The sequence below is a fragment of the Oreochromis niloticus genome, linkage group LG8, assembly GCF_001858045.2.
Source record: "Oreochromis niloticus isolate F11D_XX linkage group LG8, O_niloticus_UMD_NMBU, whole genome shotgun sequence".
Taxonomy (NCBI): domain Eukaryota; kingdom Metazoa; phylum Chordata; class Actinopteri; order Cichliformes; family Cichlidae; genus Oreochromis; species Oreochromis niloticus.
In genome coordinates, this window is record NC_031973.2 from 5894573 (window position 1) to 5918875 (window position 24303).

General features: G+C 39.3%; 1 long non-coding RNA gene across 2 annotated transcripts in view; it reads left to right on the forward strand.

Annotated features, from left to right (window-relative positions):
* Positions 1-5469: 5469 nt before the first annotated feature.
* The window catches only part of LOC102075756 (uncharacterized), a 43524-nt gene continuing 24690 nt past the window's right edge, over positions 5470-24303 (forward strand). For both annotated transcript variants that reach the window (XR_003221264.1, XR_003221263.1), the window contains exon 1: positions 5470-5523. This is a non-coding gene — a long non-coding RNA (uncharacterized LOC102075756). The remainder of the gene's footprint in view (positions 5524-24303) is intronic.

Below are 24303 nucleotides of genomic sequence, written 5' to 3' on the forward strand. Positions count from 1 at the left end.
GCCGTAGCTGCTTGTGACCAACCTCTAAGTCATTGTTTCCCCTCAGGGAGCCCACCCCATGCTTTATGGATCATCAGACTCACAACTCATTATTTAAATAATTCAGTAGTGATAGCATGTAAATGATGAGCTATGTAAGTCACCCTGGATGAGTCTAACTTTGCCATGAATAATGTAGACTGCAGCAGGATCTCAGAACTCTGGACACAGCACTGCCTCCATACCACCCCACCCCTTTATCATGCATGGCCCTTCTTTCATTCATCCCTCCTTTTTACTACAGTTTTATTTATTATTACATTACTCTTTGGTTATCCACTCTCTTTGTCTCCAGGTTTTATTTGATCTCTGTCTCGCTGCCATCCAGTAAAACTTCTTTTTTGTTTCTATGCTTCACACTGGTCTGCCTGACCAGTTTCCTCTGTGAAAGCATTAAGAAATTATTCACAGTGATTATTTTCCTCTGCCTGGGCTTACATTGAGTACTTGGCTGATACATGAGGAGCACCAAGGTCAGCCAGGCTGCTGCTGCTGTACCTCCCATATACATCAGTGAATAGAAATATCCTGCTGCATTGCCTGGAGAAAGCAAAAGTGTTACACATGAATCAGACTTTGAAGCCTCTGCTAGTTAGTACTTGCATAACTTTAGTCCTCACTCCTCTGTGAAAATATTATGGGATAATTAGATAAAGCAATGTCAAAGCAAGTCAAAATGTGTTTTAATTTTCTTGAAAATATAATTAAATCTTTTTAAAATTCTAACCCTAACTCCAGTCTAGACTCCAGAGATTTTAATACAATGTTTGAGAAGATATTTGCAGGCTGGAGAGGTGCTCAGAATTTGTAGTGAAAGAAAAGTCCAAACAATTACTGGAATAATCATTCAAATGTAATAATTAACCACAAAACTAAAGTTCAGGACGACTATAATCAAAGAAAAATGTTTTTTCTTTGTGCAATAATTTATGTTTAGCTGTACGGGCAAAAATGGGGAGGTGGGTTGCAAAGCAGGTTGCAGATACGGTAGCACATGTAGGCAAGGTGAAGTAATTTAAAAACTGTGTACAGTATATGAGAATTTCCAAATGGATTCTTGGAAAATTATCACCTGAGCCATAAGTTAATGTTAGCTGGAACTGAAATCAGCTGCTGATAGTTGCATGACTGAAAAGGAAGGTTTACAATATGGTAGTGAAACCTACTGTGATGTGTGGTTTGGAGATGATGGCACTAAAGACAGGAGGTGGAGCTGGAGGTGGCAGGGTTGAAGATGCGACAATTTTCATTGGAAGTGACCAGGATGGACAGGAGTGGAAAAACATATGCCAGAGGCACAGCTCAGGTTGAGCAGTTTGGAGACAAAGTTAGAGAGGCAAAGCTGAAATGGTTTGGACATGTCCAGAGGAGGAACAGTGGATATATTGGATACAGGTTGTTGAAGATAGAGCTTCTAGACAGGAGTAAAAGATGATGATGACAGAGAAGAATGGGTGAAATGAAGGAGGACATGCAGAGGGTTGATGTAACACAGGAGGATGCAGATGATCGAAGCGTTGAAAACACTGAAAGGGATCCAGCAAAAAAAGGGGGGCACAGCGTAAAAATTAAAGGGTTGGTACTTCACAGTAAATGACTCCTCTGGTTTCAGGCCTCAGGTAATCACTGGCCTAAACGGGTTTGCATCCAAGTATTAAAGATAATCCCTGTTGTAACTGTAATAATCAATTTACAGTACTTTAGAACCTGTAAAAATGGGGATACTTGCTAAATGGTTGATGTAATATTTTTTTTAAACCCTTTGAATTATAGTGGAAAGTCTTCACTTCCATCAGCGTTTTTTATTGCTTAATCTCAAATCCCTTTTGATGCTGCACTGAAAAACTTCCTGACTGTAAATTGTGAGCTACAAGGGAAATAAATTTGAGCTGATTAGTGGTAATTTTTTTAAAACCCATTTTATTACATTCATTTACTTTAATAAAGTTTAAGACTTTAATATAGTTTCCCTGATTTGCTCCCTAGATGAACCAATATTGCATTTGTATACTGTAAAAGAATATTACCTGCCAAAATGATTGAGTGGGCTGATCTTATCACTTACCTTTTCAATATTGCTAAAAGATATCATCATTAGACTGATGGACTGGGACTTTTCTCTGTGATTACTTTTTATGTTTTACTTCAACAGAGTCGAATATTGCTTTGACTATTAAAGTCAATAAATTTCAAAAGCCTGTCCAAATGCAGATGATCTATAGTTGTAGGAAGTGGGCTTGAATATAAATGGTGGAGCCTGGGACCAAAAGGCTTGCTGCCTTACAAGAGGTACATAAGTGTGATTAAAAATGTACGTGCATCACCATAACTGCAACACTTAACCCTAACCACAGCTCTCGCCTTGTCCCCTATGGGAGTTTAGATTGAGGGGGACAGAGAAGAGAGGGGTGAGGGGGAATTATATGTGTATATGTCTAAGAGTGATGGGTGATGGTTAGGAGAGCGGAAGACACCGTCTGCCGACTATTAGCTCGGGCTTGACTTAGACACAAGGCATGGCAGGCAGCCGATTAGCTGACAATAAGAAGATGAGTGGCCTGTCCATCCACCTGGCATACATCATGCAGACAGGCCATGGCCCTGCTGTTTACATTTGCACTCCCATTAGGGAATCAGCTCTCAGTCATATTTCTTAGATCCTGGAGGAGCAGATCAATGAAATGAGATGGACTTGTTGCCAGCAGGCCCCTTGTGTCTGAGTGGGAACATCTCTCCTTATCGGATCTGGAGCAGACGTGGGGAGAGCCTTGCCTCAGCACTTTGCCAGAAGGATGAGGCGGGTGAATGCACTGGTGATGAGTCACTTCCATATGTTGTTTATTGATCCGCCGTGGGATATTATACCTCAGTGCTCCTTAAGTGTGCTGTCTGCTCGTCCACTTTTCTTATTTGCATGGAAATGATGATCTCTGAGAGTGATGGAGTATTCCTGCTGTACAATCAGTTACTGCTGTGTCAAAATGAAAGAAATGAAGCAGATAACAAGGGATCAGAGGGTTTAGTGTCTGGCAATTGGGCAGGTACATCGTTTATTCTCTACCAAATTGGTTTTGGTTTGCGGGAGATAACATTTTTTCCCTCTGGCTGATGTGGGAAAGTGAATTCATTGCAGGCAGAGCGCAGAGAGATTTTGTGCTGCCTATTAAAATTCCACATGAATGGTCACACACTGCACCATTATCACAGTCTGCTCAACTGTACTTTGTGACATTTACACACTTCCTTTGTGATTTAGCCGTTTGTTTAAAAAAAGCTAATTTCTAGAGGAGAGTTTGCAAAGTCATAGAAAATTGAAAGGCTATCTTTACAAACTGAATAACACCAAAGGAAATGAAGAATGGCTAACTTGATTCTGACTAGTTATTAGATCTTCTGTGCTTCAATTCATCCATTCCTCTGTCTGATCCATATCTGTTTTCCACCTGCTTACCCAGATTCAGGGGCAGCAGTCTAACCAGAGCTGCCAAGACTTCCCTCTCCCCAGGCAGGGCTTTTCCTGAAGCCAGTTGGCACCCAGGCATCTATAACAAAGTGGACCCCTAGAGCTCCTCCTGCAGGTGGTGGGATCCCAAAGAGGATGGATCCATGTGGCTCCTTCCCTCTGAGCTGGCTGAGTCCTACAGGTAAAGGACATGTCACCACACACTCTCTGACAAGCCCCTCCCCAAGACATGAGTCAGTGCCAGATCTCAGTGACGGGTAAAGACGCTAGAATTGAAAACGAACCAACATTTTTACACTGCTTTTCTGTTCCAATGTGCCCTGTTGTCATATATATAGAATTCTTTTGAATGTATCTAGATTTGGCCCCTCACCCATGACCATTTTGTCCTTTTAGACCCTAAAAAACATTCATCTGTGGAACAATATACAAGTAGTTAAGGATGCTGGGTGAAAAGACCCTATCTATCTATCTATCTATCTATCTATCTATCTATCTATCTATCTATCTATCTATCTATCTATCTATCTATCTATCTATCTATCTATCTATCCGTACTTCCATCTATCTATCTGTCCTTCCATCTATCCGTCCTTCCATCTATCCGTCCTTCCATCTATCCGTCCTTCCATCGATCTTCCATCCGTCCTTCCATCTATATCACTGAAATTTGTAGTCTTTAGTCATCAGCATCGGGGTGGAACATCTCAACACATGACCTCATTTCAATGCTTCGGTTCCTGCTGATCTTTGCCTTCAGTCACTTCTGTAGACTTTGCTTAATGTGAGTCTTCCCAGAGGAACATATACAACGTGCCGAGCTATCCAATGTGACTGAGGTGACTGTGGCTTGACATTGAATGTGTCCTGCAGCCTAATGACACTGGGATCCCTACTGGCATAATGCAGACATAAGTCACATGACATAAGAGTCTGTTGTAGCTCACATTGTGACATGGATATTAAAATATAAATAGAAAGCTGTCTACCTGCAGTTTGCCGTAAAAGTCTATACTTCAACTTAAACACTCTTTTAGTTGAATTCAGAACCATTTTTATTGTCATTTATTGGCATCCGAGGAGAAATCGAGTGACAAGAATAGAATCGGTTGATGTATTACAGTATAGGCCGCCAAAACATTTCTGCTTTGCCAAGTGTTATTATCTTTACCACAGTATTAAATGTTTTATTGGCCATATAGTGTTGGTGGGAACAGAGTATTTCTAGAAAGAAATGAAAGCTTAGAAATATAGTGTTATGTTTTCTAGCTGAGGCTGATACATACACATAATGCACTCATGCTGATTAGCAGAGTAATTACTTGAATTGCTTCCTGTGATTCATTTTAGCGTAATGCACCATAAAGGCCATAAAGCTTACATCATACACACCATAAAGTTCCAGCCAGATGAAATCAGTTTTAATACCAAAAGGCAGCAGGTAAAAGAAATAAGGCCAAAAGAGAGACAAGGCTGGAAGTACACTACTTCCTTCGTATTCTCCAGTTGCTAGGGGGAGCTAAGGGAAGATCCACCCTAATGTTACTGAAGGTTCCTGGCTGTTGTTAAATGAAGATGATAAATCGGTGGCAAAGTGGGTGCTGCTCCAAAAACATCTTTGTGTCCATTATTTGGATACAAAGACCTTTTTATTCAGGTAAGACACCGACTTGTCTCCAACAATAAAAAAGGTTTGACATAAACTAGAAACAGAGAACATTTAACTTTAAAGTAAAAGTTTTGTGAACTTCTCTGTTTCTGGTTTGCATCTCACTTTTTAGTTTCACTACTACTTAGGGCAGAGGTGTCCAACTCCAGGACTCAAGGCCCAGTGTCCCCAGGTATTAGATCGCACCCTGGGTCAACACACCTGAATCAAATGATTAGTTCATTACCAAGACAGTTGATGAGGTAATTTAGTCATTGAAATCAGCTGTGTTGGATCAAGGACACATCTCAAACCTGCAGGATGCCGGCCCTTGAGGCCTAGAGTTGGACACCCCTGACTTAGGGAGTAGTTGGTGAGTGTTTGCACAAAAATCAGTGTTTTTTTTACACACTACAGGTGACCACAGCAATCTACTAATGGCCAGTGCAATTGCAAGGAGGTTTTCAGTGCAGCACTGCATACTTCTATGCAACAAATTCAACCTGAGACACAGTGAGAACGTCTACAGCTATGCTAGAAGCTTTGAAAAGTTGTAATTGGTGATGAAAGGGCTTTCAGAGAAATGTGAATGTCAAGTTTATTACAGTAACTGAGGTTTGAGTCACACAGGCCTTGAGCCTGGGTGACAAGTCCCTGGTTCCTTTGGTTGCCTGGGAAAAATGTGTATTTCTTGACCAGTTGCTGGCTATTGCGAGGTAAAATTGGTCACAAAGCAAGTGCTGCACTAAAAACATCTTTATGATTGCTTTGTTTGCTAGCTGATAGCCGAGGTTGTCTATAGTTTGCATAGAAATTGCAAACTTGTCTGCAAACACTCTCCAACTATTCTCCAAGCTGCAGTAATACTTGAAAAAGTGCAATGCACACCACAAATGGAGACCGTCATCTTTTAAAGTAAACATTGTGTCTTAATGCTGAAACCAACACATTTTCAAAGATGCAACTTTTACTTTTCTCTTCAGAATTTCTATCTCATTTAGTGAGCTGTTGGGATGTGTTTAGAGACAAGTTGGCATCTTCTATACAAACTACAGGCAACTGCAGAAGTCTGCTAGTGACCAAAGCAATCATGAAGAGGTTTTCAGTACGACACCGTGTACTTGTTTGCGATCAATTTCTCCTAGCAACAGCACACAACCTCCTGCAACCACTTGTCAAGCAATTGGGGTATACACAATTTTTCTTAGAAACTGGTGATCACCACAGGTTTACTGACCGGTGTCTAGGCCTGTGAACTGCGGCTTTAGAACTTTTATTGTCACTGTACAGTTGCTTGCACAATGAAATTGTATAACAAGACCACAAGGTGTGAAAGTAAAAGACAATATACAAAAGGAGAGAGAGAAAAAAGCTGTTCTTTAGTCTGTTGGTTTTGCACCTGATGGATCTGAACCGTTTTCCAGAGGGCATGATGTTGAATAGGTGGTGGTTAGGATGGAGGTGGTCTCTTTTGATTGCCCCGGCTCTGGAGAGGCATCTAGAGCTGGCAATGGAGTCCAGGGTGGAGAGTGGGCAGCTGATCACCTTCTCTGCAATTCTGATGACCCTCTGGAGTCTCTTCTTATTGGCTGTTGTGCAACCAGCATACCACACAGGGATGGCGTGCACCAGCACACTCTTGATTGTCGCACGATAGAAGGACACTAGGTCGCTCTGCAGCCTGTGGCACTGCTGGGCTTTCTTCACCAGGACTGATGTATTTGTGGTCCAGGAAAGGTCCTCGGAAATGTGGGTACCGAGGAACTTGAAGGAGGACACCCTCTCCACATAGTCACCTTTTATGGAGAGAGGAGGGGGATCAGTTTTTTTTTTTCTTGCGGAAGTCCATGACCACTTCCTTAGTTTTCCTGGTGTTTAGGGTAAGGTTATTGTAATCTCACCATTCTGTCAGAAGCTGGACCTCATTTAGCAGTCAGTTTCACAGTGATTTCCAGCAACCACTTTGAACCACAAATACTTTTTTCTGTGGCGACTGGTTGTCGCCAGGTGGTTTTCACACATTTGCTATATAGTTGCTAAATGGTCTCAAAGCCTTTGTGAAAGGGTCATAAAGACACAATATATTTAGCTTCTTTGAAAATCAGTTGCATCAACCTTGCTGGGTTTGATAATAGTCTGAAAAAAATTGTTGTACTTCTGATACTTTTAATACAGTTGTTAAAGAAATCCAACTGTAAACAACAACACTGCCAAAACACTGAAGACTAAATATAATGGTCTGTACTACTACCTTACAGAAAAGTACAACCTGGCTTTGCCCAGAAGTGGAGAAAACTGGTGCGCGATTAGGGAAGAAGGGAGTGCAATTTGAAAATGTGACCCAAAGAAAATGCAACATTTTCACCGAACTATAAATGTCCAGAAATGTTACAGACTAAGTATTGTAGTTTAGCTGCCAGTAAGGCTGCCACGGAGTGTGTAATGCTCAGTCACATGCCCTCTTTTTAATGCTCCACTTCCTCTGGACCTTTGCCTTCAGTATGTTCTGTACACATTGTTTGGATGCGCAGTTTCCCTGAGGAACATATACAACATGCTGAGCAATGTAATTTGACTGAGGTGACAGGTGATGGTGACTGTGGTTGTACAGCGAATACATCCTGCAGCTTAATGGTACGGAGATGTCTGTTGGCAGAATTCAGCCATATAACCCAAATGTCATGCATTAGGTGTACTGTAGTTAATTATTTAATTGACAGCTCCACATGCAATAGTTTACTTTTTTATAGAGGATTCTAAGACACGCAGAGACAATTTTCTGAATACTCTGTGCGGCTTTGAAGAAGCTGTGACAACCTGAAACAATGGGTGTAATTAGCATTACAGGCTATATGTGAATTTCTGCACAAAATTTGCAAGAGACTAAAGTCAGGAAATGTGAGCCTTTGCCCCTTTTTTCATTTGTCTTCTGATAGTCCCAAAACATAATGGGAATGCAGGACTTAATTGCTAGAATATCCTTTAAATCAAACGGTAATCACCAGGATATTAAATGTTAATGAAACTAATCATCAGCTGCAATTTTCTCTTTACATCCCATTCCCTTTGTGCTCTGTTCAGCACTTTTTATCTATTTCAGTCGTCCTCCATACAGTTTTTTTTCTGTCATCCTGCTATTTTACTCCTGTGCTGTTATTTTTTTATGTGCCACTGTATTTTCCATTGTTCATATTAAAAGCTTTTAACCTAAAGCACCCACACTAACAGAGATGGACTCTGGCAGCTTAGTGGAGCCAAGCTGACACGCCTTAAGCTGCGTGTGTGTGTGCGCATATATGTTCCAAATGGTTGACCATGTGTTAAGGAAACTATGCTTTTGTACAAATATCTGAACGCCTGCATGGGTGTGCTTTTATGTCGGGCAGGCAGCGTGTCTGGATGGGGTAAATGTGTGCTACATGGGAAAACCTACACTAATACATAACCTGTGTACACAGAAAACATCAAACGACATAAGTCATGCTCGTGTTCAAAAGCATAAAACAAGCATGACATTGTTCTTTAAAACGTGTCCGTGAGCATGGCCTTCAGCATGCACCAATAGATCTGAAATGTTTATAGGTGTGGAGTTGTAACTGCGCCACCCATGGGCTTCATCTAAACTCTGTATAAAATATGCAACTTTGAATCCAAATGCTAATTCTTGGATTCCTTCACTTTTTTTTTTTTAGCTTAACCTTTGTGCTTAGATTGCCAGCATGTTGGTGTTTTTTGAGCCAGAAGTGACATTTCCATCAGAAGAGACTGCTTAGTTAGGCCTCAGTCATATGGCCTGGAGAGCCATCTGCAATCAAAAGGGAGAAAAGAGTATTCCCCAACTGGATGTAAATGGTTGCTTGAGGTTGCTGGGAGTCACAAGCATGGTGCTACACCAAAAATCTGCCTCGCAGCAGCTTTGCTTTTTAAAATCTCAGATCCAGTGTGAATTGTAAAAAGTGCAAACACACACACACACACACACACACACACACACACACACACACACACACACACACACACACACACACACACACACACACACAAAAAAAAAATTGCCTTTAAATTAAAAGCTGCATGTTTTGAAACATGTTGGTTGCAGTGGCAAGCTTTTATTTTGAAGGCAAACTTCCTGATTAGCATCACACTTTTTTAGGATTCACTATAATTCAGAGGGTAAATGGCAAGTGTTCACAAACAAGTTGGCATCTTAGGTGGGTTAAATCAGCCAAGCCTTCTGCTGGACCATCTCAGATTAAAATTTTATGGTTGAAAATTTGAACATTAATGTTGATTACAGTCAAATTGTAGCTTTAAATATCGAATACTTTTCAGGATGGGTTTTTTTTTTTTTTTTTTTTTTTTTTAAATGGTCAATCAATCCACTTTTGGGCCTTTTTTTCCTCCTTTTTTTTCATTTTTTGAATGAGCCTCATGCAAACTATGAGCAGCCCTGGTAATCTGACAGCAACCGAAGCAATCGCAAGTAGGTTGTTTGTGTGTCACAATTTTTGTGATACACTGATATCACCTGGCAATGGCCAGCAGCCTCTAAGGTGCACTTGCCAACCGCTCTGAGCATACACAGTTTTCCCCGGTGACTGGTAGTGGCCAGATTGTTGCTGACAGGCCTGTAGACCTACATGACTGAGACCTTATCATATTTAACCAGCAAACCTGGTTAGCAAGATGCATCCACAAACTGTATGGGTGTAATGCACACAGACATATCTTTTCATTGGAAGCAGAGTAATAGAACAGTAGGATGGCTGTACCAACAGCAGGCCATAATATTTTTGAGACAAAGCCATCCAGGCACAGACACATTAAAGAAGCTTAGTGATCCAAATAAGCAGAAATGACAGCTACCTAGTAAAGCTTTCTGTGTCAGCACACCTGTGAATTAAACCAGCCATACCCCTGTTGTAAGCCTTGCAAAATCCCAGGTGGTGAGTTATGAAATATGGGGAAATTATCTCTGTTTGTGCTGGGATGTCATAATGTTATTTTAATGGGTATTTTAAGACTGAGAAGGTTCAAACTAAAGATGTCTTTATGCTGTGTCTGCAGCCTGCAACATTGCTGTTAACATTAGCTAAGTGTTTTTCCCACTGCCAACATCCTCCTTTCTGCCTACTCTACAGTACCTGTGGTGATTTCTCTCTAATTCAGTATATTTTAACTGCCTGCTTTGTTCTGCTCCCTGCTGAATTTTCACTCTACTTCACATGCAGCTCACAGCACCATACAGAGCCAAATGGCACCTGTGCCACTAAATTTAACTGTAACAGTTTGGATAATAATGGCACTGACTTCACAGTGAGTATTTCTGACTGAAGTTAGATGTAAGGTTATTTTAGACCACCTGCCAAGCAGTCCATTAGCCTGGTCTCATCACAACTCATGGCTACTTTTTTCCCCCTCCCCCAAAACGGTGCTTTTGTAAATCCCCATTTTGGTTCTTTCCATTTGTGTTTCCTCTCCAGCCGTTTCCTGTTCGGTTTCATTGTGTCTGACCTTTGCACCTCTTCATGGCTTTTTTCTCTCATCTGTTCCTTATTTTATTTGGCCAGTTCTTACCTGTGGTTTAGGTTTTTTGATGTTTTTAGACCTTGCCTCTTTGACAAAGAGCTGCATCCATGTAGAGTTGTGCAAAAGTCTTGAACACCTCTCATTTCTTTCAATTATTCATCCAAGGATTTTTTTTTTGTATTTTTAAAGTGTTTATGAGCAATAGTTTCCTCCAGCTTTCAAAAAGTCTTTCAGAGTTTTTCGTTAGACATTATGAATAAGGAAGCAGCTGAAAGACCCTTTTTTTCTAGTTATGACCACAGCACAGTCAGTGGACCCTTAGCTATCAAAGTCTGTGTCCTATTAAACGATAACCGACTGCTCCGATTATGATTATTGCTGTGGCCGTGGCTGTAACCTTGGCTGTGCTTTGGTTGTAATGATTATGGCTGTGACACATTTCAATCGATCCGGTGCTATTGCAGCCATTGTATGTGCACAGTGATTTGACATGATTGTGCTGGCATAGCTTTGATGACTACAGTGTTTAAAGCACAGCTGCTGTAAACATATCATAGCTTCAACCGCAGATGTAGACGCACTGTTTTAACCCCCTGGGTGGCTGTATACTGCTGCAGCTTGGCTTTTTGAAAAGCGTAATAAGCAATAAATTTTGCAAGGGAACATAAAACTTTGTCCAAGGTAACATAAAACTACAAAAGTAGTACTTACAAAAAAATCCCATTGAAACCTGGCACTGTTGTACTGAACCTTGACAGAATTGTGCAAATAGACAGTTCTGGCTTTCAGAAGTGGAAATTTGTATGCTGTCATCCAGCCTTTCTTTCCCTTTCCCTGGACTTTTACTGATGTTTGGGCGATATTGGAAGTACAGTGAATTCAATATCATGCTGTGTGCTCTTCTTTGACGTAATATTAATTGGTTCCTGGAAGAGGAAACTGTATTTGCATAAAGTAAAAATGGTCCCTCAAACTGATTTACTTTGTTGTGGCTTTTTGTTTTGATTGCGGTCCACCATTTTCTATTATGTTGTATTTCTTGAATCTGGTCCATCTTTTGGTTCAAGTTTTAGTTGTGCCTGTTTTTATTTTCCTGCCTGTGTTCTGGACTACCGCTTCCTGATCAGGTAATCCTCACGTGCCATATTTTTTGATTCTCCTTGTAGTCAAGCTATCCAGCCATTTCTTATTTAGTTTTTTTTTAAATATATGACCTCTTGAAAGAGGTGGGAGAAACGCTCTGTCACTCATCCAAGTGACATCTTTAGTCTCAGCTGACTGCAGGTTTCCCCAACCTTATAAACAATACATTTGCAAATTAACTGAACCTAGCTGACTGAATGAACAACGGGCTGTGAGGTCAGTTCAATTAATACGATGAATGAGAGCCACAGACCTTTGTTCATGAGTTTCTTATTTTTGTTTTTTCCTCTTCTTGCCTGTGGTTTATGTTTTTCGTGAATATACAGTGACTGTGCTGTTTTTGGACCTTGCACTAATTTTGTCTTGTCTGATATTTGTCTGCCTGTTTTATTTGCCCCGCTGACTGCGTTCATGTGTATCAATGTATGTAAGTTTACAATTCACGTATTTTAAATTTTAACTTGTCTCCTGTATTATTGAGTCATGTTCTGCTGTCTAACATTATGTAGCTTATCTACATCCCAATAATTGTCAAATATCCAATTATTATCTTTTATCTATTTGTCTATTATGTTTCAGTAATGAAAGAAGATAAATGGGATAAAATAATGACTTTTTATTATTATAAGGCTCCAGTTCTGTGTTGTGTGTAAATCAATAAACCTTGAAAGGGAACCTGTGGAAAGATCGTTAATTTTTACCTGGAATTGCTGTTTTTTTTTGTTTGTTTTTTTGTTTGTTTGTTTTTTACTCTGCAACACTTAGTCTGCTTTCAGAAATATGTGACCATGAAATGTTAGTTTGTTGTTGGCCTAGGCTGTCCCCATGGAGACTTTGCAAGTCTCCCAGGGTGGACAAGTCCCCTGCTGTCTGGACCTTTTGTTAGCCCTCTTCTCCATCACCAGTGATTCGAAAGACAAGGACAAGGTTTATGGTCAAAAATACTGGCTAGATGTAACCTGATGGCCAAGGGGATGGGGCTGTAATAAATATGTTTTAATAGTTCAGTTTTTTGTTTTTTTTTAAGTTTATGAATAATTGTGGGGGAAAAAAAAAATTCAATTCTATATCCCAGATCTGTTTGTTGACTGAGCGGCACAACAAGCCAAAGCAGTGCATGTGAACTGAGAGCTGCAACACAAAAAATAAAATTAAAAAATATTAAAGTTACATGGAAACATTCAAGTTACATAAATATGTCATTTTAGTTGATTTACATAATTGTTTGGAACTTACTTTTACTGAAAAATAGGGTTATTACTTCTAATAATGTTGCACCCTCAGAAAGACATGACTCCATTCTCCTTTTGGCAACTTTATTCTCCTCAGTTCAGGTTTGGAGTTTACAGGCAGCACAGCATATCATCAGCAAACAATGTTCTCACGTCTCACACACCGTTTTTCTTTTCCTGCGCTTACTGATGATATCACGTGTCTGAACTCTGACCTCCTGGAACTAATGAACTACAAAAATTAACTGAAACTACAATAATCAACTGGAAATGTGTCCAAAAATAAAACACCATTAAATAAGTATAGTCTTTAGAGATTTTGCCAACGATTCAGAAAATGTAAGTTTTATAACTACTTTTAGGTTGCAACAATAACAATGCCCAGGCTCCAGTACTTGTGGTCAATGTGTTTTCCAAATCGTGCTCAGATATGGTTAGGTTAATGTATTAAGAGTGGTATATGGCTTGCAGTCACCCTGCTGTATACATTAACGAACTAATTCATTATAATAGCTGACACATGTATTCATAATTTAAATAACTGCTGCCCTAATGAGAATTTATGAAGCTCATTTGAATGTCAAATTTCAGCACAAACACTTTGTTACTGCTCCATTTGTTCTAATTGAAGCAGCTCCAGAGAACACACTTCTCCAAATGTGTTTTCCAAATCGTTTATGATCGGACGAACTGTTTGTGCTCGCAGATTGCTTTCAGAGATGGTAATAACAGTCCTTACTAGACTACAGTACATTGCAAAAGTCTTTAGCCGCCACTCATTTCTTTATGTTTTGCTAAGAAAATTGGAAATAGATGCAGCAATGGATTGAAACAGGAAAGCAAAACATAGTTTTTATAATTCTAGTGAGCTTGAAAGTCTGCATTTAGCATGACGTCCTTTATACTGAACTTTCTTCTCCAAGCTTTCATGTAATTTTTTTTCAAAGTGGTCTTCAGGAATAGTCCTCCAGGCTCCTTGAAGGACATTCAAAGCTCTGCTTTTCAATGTTGGCTGCCTTTTGTTCTGCTTCGCTGTTTTCCTACCCAGGTACGTTGGCAGTGTGTGTGTGGAATCAATGTTATGCTGGAAAAATGGTGCTTTTCGAAAAGGTGGTGCATAGTGGAAGTCTGTGTTCATAATTCCATCAATTTTCAAATCAAATCAAAATTTATTTCTATAGCACATAATAATACAACAAAGTTGACCAAAGTGCTTCACAGTCGGACAATGCAATAGCCCAAGACAGTTAGAATAAAACGGTTAAAAGGAGGGCAAGAAACAATATGGATAAACAGCATAACTAGCCACGAAGTTATCAACTAGTTTGAATCAAAAGCCGGACTAAAATAAGTTTTAAGACTCAATTTAAAGGACTGGATGGACTCGGAGGAACGAATACAAGGAGGGAGGTTATTCCAGAGTCTGGGTGCTACTATAGCAAAGGCCAGATCACCTCTGGACTTCAGACAAGACCTCAGTTGCATCAGGAGCATCTGATTGGAAGATCTTAGTGCTCTATTAGGATTATACAAATGGACGAGTTCAGATCGATAGCTGGAAGCCAAATTGTTTAGAATTTTAAAGGTAAGCAAGAGAATTTTGAAATTGGCTCCCTGTTGAATATTGTATCAATGTAAGTTGGCTAAAACTGGTGTAATGTGGGCATAATTTCTAGTACCAGTTAAGAGACGCGCAGCTGCGTTTTGAACTAACTGGAGCTGGTGAAGAAAAGAATACGGGAGGCCCGAGTAGAGGGAATTACAGTAGTCCGATTTGAAAGTGATAAAAGCATGAATAAGCTTTTCGAGATCCAAGATAAAACTATGCCTTTAAGACCAATGACATGTTCCAATCTTGAGATGAGAATGTTGTGGTCGACCGTGTCAAAGGCAGCAGTCAGATCTAGTAAAACTAAAACCACTGAATGGCCCGAGTCAACAGTTAGGGTTTTTAATGATCTTCTAAGTAATGCTGTCTCAGTGCTATGGCGAGGTTTAAGGCCAGACTGAAATTTTTCATTGATACCGTTAGTATCAAGGAAGGTCTGAAGTTGTTTTACGACTGCTTTTTCTGGAATTTTGGATATGGGGGGGTTTGGAGCTCGGTCTGTAATTAGTTAGAGCACTAGGGTCAAGATTCTTTTTCTTTATAATGGGTTGCACGACAGCGTGCTTAAATACTTGGCGGTACACAACCCGATGACAGTGATACATTCAGTAAAAGTTGCATACAGGGACCAATAGTGGGCAAAGCTTCCTTAAGAAAACGAGAGGGAAGGGAATTTTGACAAGATCTCCAACAAGGCTGGCTGAAATACAGCCTTAAACCATAATAGAGCCTCTACTGTGTTTTAGATTGCTGTAGAAACTCACTGAGCCACACATTTCACATTTGGATCATCCACTGATTTTCAGTTCAGTTCATGTACACTTTGGCATACCTCAGCCTTTTCTCCCTGTTTCCCATCCACGAGAATGGCTTCTTAACAGCCACCTTTCTACTGAGATCATTTCTAATGAGGCTTCAGTGAACAGTAGATGGATCCGCTGAAGGGTGAGACACATCTCTCAGGTCCTGTGTCGGGCTTTGGCTGTCTTGAGCCGCCCTTTGCTGGATTTTTTCCTATTTCTTAAACGCATTACTTTCAGATGCTATTCATCTGCTGCTACTAACAAAGTGCCTAAAGAAACACTGGTCTGTTGCTAAGTTGTCTTTTATGTGTAGACACAACACTGGCTCATCGCTTGAGCTAGGTCTCTCTTTTATGTTTGAATGATTCATAAGTCAGTGTTAAGTGGCTTAATGAACAAACACAAAAACATTCCTCTGAAAATGATCTGGTACAAGGACCATAAAAGACGTAATGCCTGAGGAAAAAAATTGAAAGACCTCCAGAAAACCTGGAGAAGTGTTGCTTAAGACCACTTTAAAAAAATGCAAGAACGTCTGGCTCCTTGGAAACAAAATATAAAGAAATCAGGAGTGGCTCAAGACTTTTCCACACCTCCTGTATATGATTTGGAGTTAAAGCTGTTCCACTAAGGTACAGCCTCAAAATAGATAACATTAAAAAAAATGAACTGTTTTTATTTTTATTACAAGTTTTGTATCAGTTTGGGGAAGATTATCATCTATACAGGAAATTAAATCTGCTACTGTGATGAATTGTTTAAGATGCAGCACAGAGATATCACCGAAAATGATCAAACAATTTACTCTTGGATAACATACTACATTAGAACAGCAAACATGACGAGAACATGAGACCAAAACATGCTAATCCCCTCTCAGAGAACGATGCGTTTCAACAATTTTTGCTCGAATAGGAAGAGCCTCTAATAATCAAAACCCAGGGCTTACATCAAGGCCAGAAGAAAAGGATTTTTCCACAAGAAAATAAAAAAACGTCTGAGAGAAAGCCAGCTGTATCTTCATATGGATTCAGAGTGAAGCTCTTTGAAGGGGTTTGCATTTTTAAAGATGTTCTCAATCACAAGGCTTCTGAACCCATCACGAGGTTTTAGTTTGTAGCTGTATAAAATATTATCCCAGAAGAGTTAGCCAGCTGAGTTTCACAAGAAAATTTCCTCTCAAGTTAAAGAGGGAGAGGGCAGGACAGTGCAGAGCTGTATATGAAAATATACATGGAAACACACACACAGTCGTACACACACATCAGTTGATGGCAGGCTCATTCCCTTTTCTGTCGCTGTCCTCATGTGTCTCCGCCTGGCCTTTTCCTCCAGCTGCTGCTTTGATATTAGCTTCATGAAATCTGTGTGAACACCACAAACGCAGCTAATCTGCCCCGCTGCAAGGCCTCATTCAGATGGTCGCTCAGTCTCTTCTCATCTTCTCGAGTTTTCTCACAGTCTCTAATCCTCCCACCGTCAACACAACACAAGGGCTGTCAGTTGTCGCTCTTTTATTTCTTCTCTCCTTTTTTTAATAACATAAAGCAAGTTGGATGAAAGGATCGAGTGTTTTCCATCACTGTATGCAGACTCCTGACTGTGCAGCTTTGCTAAGGTTTCCTCCAGGTGTCCTGGGACTGAGGTTCATTGATTAGTCCTCTACTCAACCATTTTTGTTACAGCCAGATGGGGCATTTTATTATAAGAATCACTACAACGAGTGTGTCATGGAAAAGAAATGCAAAATTGATCAGCAACAAATGAGTGATGATAAAAACATCATTTTAACTAAGGCAATTACTCTGCTTAGCCTGAGGACACTGGTGCTCTAATAGTTAATACTCTTCTTTCTATTAATTTTAATGCCAGCCTTTTCTTGTATATTACATAGTTGTATACATTTTTCATTTTGACATTAATAATTGGATGGGCTGGGGAAACTGGTGAATGTTTTGAACATTGAATGTCTGAATGGATTTGCCGTTTCTTTTTGGACAATTCGGTCATGGAAAAGCTTTTAAAGTTCTTGATTAGCTTCTACCAGCATTTAATTTTGTATGTTAAATTAAAAAAAGCTTTTTTTAGAAAAATAAAGGTAATATTCTCATCAGTACAGAAACATCGGTGTCCTATTTCATATGTCGGTACAGTTGAACATTTTACACCAACTGATCACCCAAATATTTCTTAAGAGTATTTTTGCAATTTAACTGATGCAGATGTGTCAAATCATGTATTTCACTTCTTAAACTTGCCATTTTGAATACATGAATGATTTAAATGATTTGAGATGGCACTATCCTATCAGTATTCACACACTAAGTATCTACATACCTTGTAGGTGAATGGTTAGTTATCCTAGTTTGCATTGCATTCTTCACAGTTTCAGTAGCGAGTTTTAGTGAGTAGTAGCAACTGTGGCAACCTGTTAGCAATCATAGCAATCACAAAGAGAACATGAATTTTTCCCCTAGTGACCACTGGTTTTCAGGGGATCACTGACTGGTCTCTAGGCCTGCATGACTGGGGCTTTAGCAATCAACTATACAACGGCTGTGAGCAACCAATGGCGTCCTGTGCAGGGATACTTATATTTTTCCCTGGAGACTGATGCTTGCCAGGTGGTCACCAAACAGTCTGAAGGCTTTTGTGCAATTTGGAAAAAATTACTAACACAATAAGTACTAATGAATTCTAACACAATAAGTACTGATGAATTCTACACAAACAACCAAACATAGAATGAAAATGTAATTTTTGGCCAGTAAAGTGTCCAGTTTTTTCTATAAAAGTTTATTGGTATTTCGGTAAATGGGAAAAATTCAATGCATATTTATTTAAGAGGTTTGTGTAACTGAGTCAAGCTTGTTGTCTTTATCTATATTACATTTCTTGATTACTTTAATGTTGATTTAGTGGTAAACATCATAAATCTGGTCCTAAGCACATCCTTTTTTTTCAGTGTTTAGATAAGAAACTCCTCGCTGATCAATACTTTTCTCAGCTGTGCCAAAATTGAAAACTGATGTCTCTGATTGGCCTCAGGCCTTATTTGGTTATTGAGCCCAGGTTTGGAGTCTATTTTCCTCTGCTGAAGTAGACACAATGAAGCGAAACCCAGGCAGGCTTTATTCAATACAGTGGAGCAGATAGAGCATGTACTGTAGGAGGTTTTTTTGGACTACGGATTATTGGTCTTCTTAATGCATTCGATTGATTGCCACTCATGAACACAAAGCAATAGATCACATATTTTTATTGATTTTATAAATCTAATTATATTTATGAGAAGTATTTGCAGGTTTTCTATTTGCTTCTTAGACAGTGACTTAGTTTGAAACCAAAGCTCTCTGAGACTCTGTGACTCTACACACACTTAAGATAAAGGCTTGAAAAGACCATTTGTTGCTTGGGAACCCACCTTACAGACAGTACATACACACGTTACCCAAGATTCAAAGATTTCTCATTAAAACGAATTGCATGCTCAGTGGTCAGAGCCAATACTTCCAGAAAAGACCTCACCAGTCAAAAGAGATGAGTCATTTTCCATTGAATATACTCAGTGAGTCTGTATGCTGTACTGCAACAAGACCAGCAAAATGAACATCTAGCTGTCAATGCGCTGTACTATCTATCAGGCCAGTCCTTAACATCAGTGTTTTATTGTAGTAATTATGTTCTATAAAAAAGAAATATAGTGTGCTACAATAATGCAATATTTATATGAGACACAAGAATGCAATAATATGTATATTTATGTACAATTATACAGTTCTATGACTATAAAAATACAATAAGAAAAGGGAACTAGATGATGCTGATGAATGCTAGAATGATTCAGTTATATAATACAACCATTAAGTTGTTACAGCACTCTTGTTTGAGGAGCTTGTAATGGTAAAAATGACATAAAGCACATCTGTTATAATCAATGGCTTTCTCTTTGAAGATCACTTTTCTCTCAGACTTCAGGCGTACTCGTGCTTCATGGAGTTTCTAAAAGTAGAATGAGAGGCAGAGCCTTCATCAGGCCACTCTCGCAGTTTGGATTCGGGAAACAAACACTTCAACTTTTAAGATTAGATTTACTTTCTGCTAAAGTAGGTGTTAGAAACATGGGCAGTTTTTAACACATATTTAGTAATTCAGTAAACAAAGTATAAAGAAATGTAAACATAAAGAGGTTTACAGGTAGGTCAGAGCAGGACGAGACATTCCTCATGGTATTAAAAGGTCATAAACTGTAGTATAAACTGTTATAAATAAGATGTTACTCTTTTTATGTGACTTTATGTGCTAATTTTGTCTGCAGTGTTACTGTTTGTTTAGACTTACTGATGGCCACAAATGGACAGTGTGTATAATATAATTGAAATAGAATATAAAAGGCTTTCAAGTGTAAATAATTTACTCTTGGAATTACTTGTGTTTATGTGATTGTCTCACCACCACCATTTGCTCATCAGTGAAATAGTGCGACACGATTAGAGTCACCTGTCGCGTTTTCCTGCACACAACATGTTTCAATTATCTGAATTATAAAACAGTTGTGTTTATGGACTGTACAGTACTTTGCTAAAGTCTCAAAGTGAGCGATATTTCTCCAGACTTTTTGAATGTCTTCAAAAAGCCTCAGATTTGGTCCCCGACTTAAAAGATACCATTTTAATGAAAAGGAGACTACAAGCTCTGTACACAAGGTTGCAGTCATTTTGGTTGCAGAGCAGTCTCCAACCACTGTTTTCTCTATTAAGACCTGATACATGATGCATCCGGCCTTTCAATTGATGGGTGAGGTTGTTGGTTTGATATTTGGCTGCTCCAGTTTCCAGGGCAAGATTAAGGCAACTAAACCATGAGTTGCTCTCCAAAGCATTCACTGGAGTATGAATTTGTGTGAAGAAAGCACTCTACAAAAAATGGTAGAAATCAGTGTAGAGGCAAATATAAAGGCAAATATAAAGTGTTTGAAGTGCTCAAATAGAGTAGAAAAGCACTATGAACCAGTCCATTTGCCATTTAATTTCCACAGTAAACTAATTAGGAATCTGCTCACTGAGATCTTAAATAAAGACGTAGTAGTAGCAGTAGTAGTAGTAGTATTTTTAAAAAATTTCTTTTGCAGCTAAAAGATTGATGCCCTGCTGGGTTTTTGAAACAATCCAGGTTTAAGGGACTACCATGGTGGCTTCTCCTTTCAGGCCCAGAGTCTACAACTATCTTGCATCCAGTCATGTGGATATGTTGCATATGTGTCACTATTGTTGCTGAGACAACGCTTTATATGATGATGACACAGGGCTGTTCAGTGAGCCCTGTGTCATCATCATCATCAGCACTGAAGTTGTTTCTAGCCATCTTCATTCTGCTTGGATAAACACTGAGAAATAAAACTAGAGCCAACTTGATAGTTAGAAACCATTTAATGGGGATTTGGTATGCAGTATGTAGGGATGTGAATAAAAAAAAAAAAAATGTGGCTCATTTTTATGCTCTTGCACTGTCTGATGCAGCACTACAGTTGTTGAGTCCTAGGGCTCTGTTGCTTTTTATGCTAGCAATCTAATGAAAAGCTAATTTACACCTCAGATCTCAGCAAAATACTTAGATAATAATAATTAGATAGCTGATTTATCATTCAGATGCAGCTAGGGTCAATTACTCAGTACTTAACCCTCTGTAGCAACTCGTCAGTTACTAAGATAAAAGACAGAATCGATTATTCATGTGTTAATTGGATGGAGATGCACCTTTTAGTTTTGATGCTCTCTAGCTCTTGGCTGACACCCGATCGTGCGCCCACCTGTCTCATTAAAACATATCAAACACTGCCTGAAATGTGTCCTCGTGTGCTCTCTATTATCTGGCACCTGATACTGAAACATGTAAACAGAGTTGACCTTTTCCTGCTGCCATATGCTGCACTGTGATGTGACGCCAAGCTCACCTACATGTCCACGATTCCCACTACACTGTGAAGGACACAGAATGAAGAAGATGTATAAATTACAGCAAATTTTTTAAAAACACACAATTGTTTCATTTGGTATTCTATGGTACATTTTAAAACCTAGTTTATATAAGTACAGCTGCGAAAGAGGGTTTCCACCAGGCTCTGTCATGGCTGTAGGATACAAACAGGACTCAAACGTGGGAAGTTAACTGAAAGCGGCAGCTTCATTGCTGGACATAATTCTGCATTTATGCAGCAAACAAAGAACTAGAAATAAAAAGTAAGGAACTAGGAAACTAAGGAACTAAACTGGGAAACAGAGGACTAGGAAATTACTAGGAGCACAGAGGAAACCCACAGCAAAGAGGCTGTACGACATGACAACGGACAGGGCTTAAATACACAAAGGAGTAACGAGGGAATGGGAAACAGGAGGGAAACACGGCTGGAACTAATCTGACATAACGAGACTGGGAGGAAGCAAAACTGAATGCACTGAACACAGGACAAGGAACTATCAAAGTAAAACAGGAAACAGGACACAGGCATGGAGACGTGGACTTGACAAAGAGACACGACAGACTGGGGAGACACAGGAGATGAACGAACACAGAGACGAGGCTGACTCGACAAGAAATGACAAACACAGGACGGCCCAGAGAACACACGGAGACGACAGACGAAAACAGGCTGAAATAAACACTAAGAGAGGAGTAAAAGGATCACTGAGAACTGAAGAAAAACAAAACCATGAACAACAATAATCAAAAGATATAATTCCAGAGTCTGAAACGACCCAGTACCATGACAGACTCTTTGCAGTCCTGTGAAAAACTAACTATACCACATGTTTCAGGAGCTTGTAAAACCACCTTTATCAGCAATAACTTGAAATAACATTTTTTTGTATGAGTTTAACAGTCTCGCACATCATTGAGGAGGAATTGTAGCAAACTCTTCTTTACAACATTGCTTAAGTTTATTGAGGTTTGCAGGGTTTTATTTTGCAGAGCTCTCTTAATGTCCTACCACAGCATTTCAAGAGGTCTAAACTTTGTACTTTTGCAACACCTTAATACTTTTCTTTTTATGTATTTGATTATTATATTTTAATTATATTAAATTCCTATGGAAGGAGCACTTAGTTTTTCACAAAACTGCAAAAAGGAAGGAAAAAATGTTCTTTTTTGCTCGACTGTATATCTAACAAAAAGGCTTTAGCGTAAAATGACATCTTTTAACTTATTAAGACTCATGTTTATTTAAAAACAAAGCAGCACATGACAAGATAAAAGCTTCAGCTATAAGCGTTACTTAACATTATTAAATTATAATGTTATTAAGTAACCTGAGGTTATAGTAGGGAACCAAAATTCCCTTCACTGTTGTTATTTTGTTATACTCAGAAGACAGATTTCTCTGTCCAAGTCATTCCATCATCACTAGAGCCTTTACTGCAAATCCTTCACGGCAAAGGAAACAAAGGTGGGAAGAAGCAATTAGGGGGCCACTGCTTAGCATCTGACCCAACATATTCCCGCCTCAGGGCTACAGAGAAAGAAGCAGAGGTGACAATGAGTTAAAATTAGATATAAAACAAGCAAATTAAACAAAACTAAAACAGCGGTTATCTACTTTCTTGTCCCCTTTGTGCTTTCTCTTACTCTTTTTATCACGGTGTGCGACCTGAAACACAGAGGCGTACTGTGTGATGCTCATTAGTCTGTGACTCAAAGCTAATCAATAACAAACCCCTACCTGGTGTATACCTTTCATTAACAAACATCAGATTTTAATTAGCAAATAGCACACAGTGGCAGCGTCCTCCACTGAGCCACTGAAGTTGGCTTCTTATCAAAGCTTAAATGTAATCTTAGAGTCTGGCCCAGACTTTAGATTAAATTAAGAGTTTGTTTAAAATAAAGCAAAAAGCACAGATTTGAGTGAGGAAGCAGCTTTTATACATTATTGCTGTTAAATTAAACTATGTTTCCACTTTATTACATTGTGGAATAAATTTTTGATAGCTGGTGATAACAACATTATACTCGCAGAGCAATTTTTATGTGGAGTCATATCGATTTTGCGAGAAAGAAGCAGGATGAGGCTCTCCTGTTTGGGTTTTAAAGAAAGGCTCATTTGACTTCTTGCTTACTCCTATCTGTTATTTATATGGATCTTATTTTGTTTATTTCCAGTTTTCTAAACCTGATAACTGGTTGGGTCACCAGTAACAGCTGCTATCAAGCGTTTGTGATAACTGACAATTAGTCTTTTACAGCACTGTGGAGGAATTTGGACCCACTGTTCTTTGCAGAATTATTTTTATTCTGCCACATTGAAGCATGAACCATGTTAATGGTCATGCCACAGTAATCAATTGGATTCAGGTCAGGACTTTTACTTGGCCACTCCAGTCTACTCAAGTCTTCATTTTGTTTTTCTTAAGCCATGCAGAGGTGGAGGTGCTGGTGTGTTTGGTGTGTTTTGGGTCATTGTCCTGCTGCAGAATCCAAGAATCCACTACATCGACTTCCCAATATAGAATTGAATTCAAAATCCTGCTCCTCACATACAAGGTCTAAAATAATCCGGCCCCATCTTATCTTAATGACCTTATAGTACCATATCGCCAAATTAGAGCAACTTGCTCTCACACTGCAGGCTTACTTCAGTTTTCAAGGCCCCTGTTCTATGGAACCAGCTTCCAGTTTGGATTCAGGACACAGACACTATCTCTACTTTTAAAATTAGGCTTCAAACTTTCCTTTTTGCTAAAGAATATAGTTAGGGCTCGATCAGGTGACCCTGAATCCTCCCTTAGTTATGCTCAATAGGCGTAGGCTACTGGGAGATTCCCATGACACACTGAGTATTT